The sequence below is a fragment of the Lutra lutra genome, chromosome 14 (assembly GCF_902655055.1).
Source record: "Lutra lutra chromosome 14, mLutLut1.2, whole genome shotgun sequence".
Classification (NCBI taxonomy): Eukaryota; Metazoa; Chordata; class Mammalia; order Carnivora; family Mustelidae; genus Lutra; species Lutra lutra.
Window position 1 is genome coordinate 51,027,956 of NC_062291.1, and position 6,093 is coordinate 51,034,048.

Sequence of the window (6,093 nt, forward strand, 5' to 3'; positions counted from 1 at the left end):
GCTCTCTCTCACTGTCTCTCTCTCAAGTAAATATATAAAATCTTAAAAAAAAAAAGATTTTATTTTTAAGTAATCTCTACAACCATATGGGGCTTGAATTTACAACCCCAAGATCGAGTTGCATGATCTACCAACTCAGCCAGTCAGGTGCCCCAATACTCTAGTTTATTAACCACCTATACCCCAAATATTATCTGGCATATAATCAACATAATAATTATTCGCAAGATAGCTTATATCCTCTTTTTCTCACAAAGTCTTCCAAACATGCCGTGTACTTCACGCTCAGCGCATTGCCATTTGAACCAGCCATACTGCAAAAGCCCGTCAGCAGCTGGTGGCTCCTGATCACCTTAGTGGAGGGCACAGGCCTGAGGCACCTGACGGACACAGGGCGAGATTCCATGTTATACCGTAAAAAATGCATGTGTGGCCATGTTTGGAAAATACTGCGTGGGGGTATACATATTTGTTTCGTGGGCACCTGGGTGGCTCGGTTGGTTAAGCCTCTGACCCTTGATCTCAGCTCAGGTCTTGATCTCAGGGTCCTGAGCCTACATCTTAAAAAAAAAAATGCTATAAGAGTTCCTAAATTGGGACGCCTGGGTGGCTCAGTTGGTTGGGCAGCTGCCTTCGGCTCAGGTCATGATCCCAGCGTCCTGGGATCGAGTCCCACATCGGGCTCCTTGCTCCTCAGGGAACCTGCTTCTCCCTCTGCCTCTGCCTGCCATTCTGTCTGCCTGTGCTCGCTCTCTCTCCTCTCTCTCTCTGACAAATAAATAAAATCTTTAAAAAAAAAAAAAAAGAGTTCCTAAATTAACTTGCAACCTAAATTACAATCTATTAAAAAAAAAAAAAATGTAGCCCGGGGTGCCTGGGTGGCTCAGTGGGTTAAGCCTCTACCTTCGGCTCAGGTCATGATCTCAGGGTCCTGGATCGAACCCCGAGTCGGGCTCTCTGCTCAGCGGGGAGCCTACCCCCCCACCTTTCTCTCTCTCCCTGCCTCTCTGCCTACTTGTGATCTCTGTCTGTCAAATAAATAAAATCTTTAAAAAAAAAAATGTAGCCCATCCTGTACAGTACTTTCCATATTTTTCCAAAGTGCCTTCACACCACTCCCCTACCTTGAGGAGAGGCTGCACTATCCCCACCCCCACAGGCAGATTGCAGCCTTTTGGGTCCCACTCAGTCCCGCCTCTAAGCTGGGTGGCCTTGGGCAAGTCTTCTAATCTCCTCAGGCTCAGTTATGTTGTTTTAAAAAATGTGGATGATCACGGCATCCCTTTTGTGAAACATTTATTTACTTTTTAAAAAGTTTCATTATTTGGGACGCCTGGGTGGCTCAGTTGGTTGGACGACTGCCTTCGGCTCAGGTCATGATCCGGGAGTCCCGGGATCGAGTCCCGCATTGGGCTCCCAGCTCCATGGGGAGTCTGCTTCTCTCTCTGACCTTCTCCTCGCTCATGCTCTCTCTCACTGTCTCTCTCTCAAATAAATAAAAATTAAAAAAAAAAGTTTCATTATTTATTTTTGAGGGAGAGAACAAGTGAGCAGGGGGGAGGGGCAGAGAGAGAAGCAGGCTCCCCACTGAGCAGGGAGCCTGATGTGGAGCTCAATCCCAGGACCCTGAGATCATGACCTGAGCTGAAGGCAGCCACTTCACCAACTGAGCCACGCAGGCGCCCATGAAACAAGTATTTATTGAGCTCAGCTCTAGGCCAGGCCTTGTTCTAGATGATTGGATGCAATGGTAGAAAGCCCCGCCCTCACGGTGCTCACATTCCAGGCAGCTGCGCTGTCAGCCTTGGGAACTGTTGAGAAGATTTCTGTAAACCAATGCATGCACACAGCTTGGTCAGAAGGACAGCTGGGGAGTAGGGATAGTCATTGCCTTCATCACCATCATCATCATTGCTAACCTCTCTTCAGTGCTCTAGCCCCTACGATAGGCAGAATCTGTTCCCACAGACTATAACACATAAGAAGCCCTAAGACAGGGAACTCGAGCTTCAAATTAAGAGTGAATCTTTTGGGACAAAGAAAGAGAAGAACTGGCTGGAAGAAGAAAAAGAGCATTTCAAGCACATCATCACTCGCACTATAATCACTTAAGAACAGTTAAGTCAACCATGAAATTAACAAGGAGCAGAAATCTGTGTTCCTTCCATTCAGATCTCCATGGCTGGGCTTCACATTTACTGAGATAAATGTCTCCCATGATCACCCTGTGTCGCCAAGGATAGTGTCCCTTCTTGGAGATAATATTCTCATTAATGCTAGACAAACAGCATGCAGGCTTCAGCAGCAATCCCAGGTCCAAGGATATCTGATCATGTGACAGTCTCCCTCCTCTGTAGAGGACAGGGCTGGAGGGAAGGAGACAGATCTTCTCCATGTGGCTCTGCCCTACATCCAGCCCACCCCACTCACCCTGACCAGTGCACCTGTGCTCTGCCTCCAGCCTCTGACCTCCCAGCCCATCCCACCAACCCTCCACCAGAGTGAAGCCAGAGTGACCTGCAGAGTTCCACAGGAAATCCCAGCGGTAACCAAGGTGAGCAGAAGGACATGTGATACTCAGGGAGATGGCACAGACAGGCAGGTAGGGTTCTAGAATCCAGTTAGACTGGTCAGGAAGAGTCATGGTTGTCTTTAGGAGGTGGGCAGGATGGCTCACAGGTAGGAATGGGGTGGCTGACAGGAGGGGAATAGTATAACTCACAGGACAGGAATGGGGTAGCCCACACATGGATCAGCTTTGCTCTGTCGGGAGCAAAACCCTTAGCTCTGCAGAAGCCCATCTACATTTTCCCCTTGAGTCTGTCTTTAGGATCAAGGGAGGACTTGCCCCTCCTGCCTAACAGGGACCCTGTTTCACCATCCCTAGTTTCTCCCTCCATGATCCTGGGCTCTCAGAAAGTGGGCTCAGTGATCCAAGGCAAAAGAAGGCTTTTGCTCAGGGTATTTTCAGGATCCAAAGGACTGTGGGGGCCACTTCCCCTGATGGGGTCCAATTCCATGAAGCTTAGCAACATAGTCTTTTACCACCTACTAAGTCTAGAGTTCGCAGGCAGGATGAAGTCTAGAGTCCTTGGTCCACGTACTACCACCAGGCTCCTTGGGCCCACTGGCAGAGAAATGAGGCTTTACAGTCTCACATGGTTTTCTTTCTGGAAATCACCCAGTTGCAGAGCTCCAGAGTTGGGAGGGCTTTTAGAGACTCTAGAGTCCATAAGTACACTTTCACACCTCAACACTTCAGAAATCAGGATCTGCCTCTCCACCGGCAGCCCTAACTTTCTGTTGCCCAGGTGGCTGCCCCAAAGTTAATATTGCTTCCTGCACCTGTCACCACTCCTCGCTTGACTGGAGGACTTCAGTCCCTCAATGCTTCCATTAACAAACCACTGAAGGACCATCCGACGACGAAGAAATGAGTACTGGATGGTGTCTGAAACATTCTGGTGACACCTTCTGGTAAGATTGAGAAAGTACTAGCATCAAACCTTGCAGAATGGGGATCGGTGGCATGGGAGAGTATCCAGAAAGACATAGGGGGCTGCTGTGTTGAGAAATGCCACATTATCCATTCTCCTGATGGCACAGAGGATGGTATCATGTGGAAAAACGTGGATGTTGATGACTTAGAGTCAAAAAGTGAAACTCTATGCCTGTTCTTTGTGTCAAACGAAATCAAATCCTTTATATTTGCTTTTGATTATCTTCTAATTACACTAATAATACATGAACACATTCTGTTACTTAAAACAATGAAACCTACAGTTGCCACAGAATTCCTCCTGCATGGCCACTCACTCCCTGCTACCAAGCCTGAGGTCTTCCCTGAAGATGACGTTGTAACTAGTGTGTGTATCCCTGCTGGCAGGTTTTTTTTTTTTTTCTTAATTTTCTTTTGCATAATTTGGATTTCATCTGTAAGTTAACGTAAATGGTTAACATAAATGGTATCTTATGTAGTCATGCTTTTGCAATATGCTTTTTCCACTTAATAACAGAATCTTGGGAGAACTTCTCATATTAATGCATATAGGACAACCCCACGTCCAAACTGTTGAATAGGGACAATTTATTTATATATTTCCATGTTGAGAGACATTTGGGTTACTTTATTTTATATATTTACTTTGCTGTTATAAATGATGAAACATTCTCGTATAGCCTGTTTATGCGTATGTGAGGGAACTGGAGTTATTTGGTCTAAGGGATTGTACCTTTCCTTTTTAGAAGCTATGGCCCAATTGGCCTCCAAAGTCGCTGTACCTCTTTGCACTCCCATCAGCCTTAAGTAGCATCAGTATTGACAGTTTTTTCCCAAGTTGATGAGTGAAAAATATATCTCGATTCTTGAGGTTGCACATTTTTTTTTTTCATGTCACTTGGCTATTTCTAGTTGTTCTTCTTTGACCTACTTGTTCACTCCTCACACCCTTGCATCGCTGAATTTTCCTTACTGATGTCACAGGGGCGGTCCTGCCTATTTAATACTCTTGCCTGTGATGGATGTGGTGTGTGTTGCTTCATGCTGTAACTTGTCTTTTACATTTGCATCTAGTGTCTTTTATGGTAAAGAAAGATTTTGTTTTAAATTTGATATAGCCAACATTTATTTATCATTTATATTACAGATTTTGTAATCTGTGTCTTAAGAATGACTTTCCAACCAATCTCTCCCTCCCTCCCGCTCTCTCTCTCTCTCTCTCTCTCTATATATATATATATATACATATATATATATATATTCTATAATATTTTCTTTACTTACAAATGTATCTAAAAATATTTCCTTCAGGGGCATCTGGGTAGCTCCGTCAGTTGGGCGTCTGACCCTTGATTTTATTTTATTTATTTATTTTTTTTTTAAAAGACTTTATTTATTTATTTGACAGAGAGAAATCACAAGTAGGCAGAGAGGCAGGCAGAGAGAGAAGAGGAAGCAGACTCCCTGCTGAGCAGAAAGCCCGATGTGGGGCTTGAACCCAGGATCTGGGATCATGACCTGAGCCGAAGGCAGCGGCTTAACCCACTGAGCCACCCAGGCGCCCTTGACCCTTGATTTTAAAGCTCCAGTCATGGGCTTGAGTTTTGCATCTGGCTTGTGCTGTGTGTAGGGCCTGCTTGAGATTCTCTCTCTGCATAGCTCCCCCAATATCACTCTATATATTTCCTTTAAATGACTCATAATTTTGTTGGGATGAATCATCTGGGTTTGTTTGAGTATGGGGAGGAAGCTACCCAACATCATTGTGTTATGAATGGATAGTCATTCCAGTAACATTTTTTGAATCTATATTTTTACATTCTTAGTTTATATAGTAAATTCCTAAATGCATGAGTCAGTTTTAGGACACTGTCCTCTTCCAAAGTGAATATCTATTCTATATGTTTATTCTTACATATTATTTCAATTATAGCAGTTTATTACATATTTATATATAACATGGAGAATTTTTACCTCATTGCTTTCCTTTTTCATAACCAATTTTACTATCCTTGCACATTTTCTCCTTCAAATATAAAAATCTGCTCATCAATTTCATTGGGAAAATCTTGTATGGTTGTAATTAATGCCAAATTTAAATTCTACACTAATCTGGGGAAAAACTGACATTTGTATCATATTTAATCCTCCATCAAGAACACAGTGTATCTATTTATTCATGCAAATTTTAATTAAAATACATTTATAGACACTACATTTTATCATTTTCTCCATGGTTCTGCACATTTTTGTTTCATTTACTCCTAGCAGTGTTGCAACAGTGTTGCTATTATGAGTGACATTTTTCCTTATATGTTATAATTCATCCCTGCTGATAGATTGGAGGGCATGGACCAGCAGGTCTCTCCACCTAATGGAAGTTGTCTTACTTGTTCTTGAAGTTTGTTAGTTCAATTTTCTGGGTTTAAAAAATCATATTGTCTGAAAATTGACATTGCATTTTAGGGTAAACCTTGTACTCTCTTGTCCATTTCCTCCCTTGCAGTTTTTAATTTATTGGAGTTTTTTCAATTATTTTGATATTTCATGTTTTCCCATAGATTTCTCCATGATGTCTATGCTTTCAAACATTT

General features: G+C 43.1%; 1 long non-coding RNA gene across 1 annotated transcript in view; it reads left to right on the forward strand.

The window, feature by feature from the left end:
* The window catches only part of LOC125084949 (uncharacterized), a 29,922-nt gene extending 25,737 nt beyond the window's left edge, over positions 1-4,185 (forward strand). The window contains exons 5-6 of the long non-coding RNA XR_007122744.1: positions 2,462-2,554; positions 3,312-4,185. This is a non-coding gene — a long non-coding RNA (uncharacterized LOC125084949). The remainder of the gene's footprint in view (positions 1-2,461; positions 2,555-3,311) is intronic.
* The last annotated feature ends 1,908 nt before the right edge of the window (positions 4,186-6,093 follow it).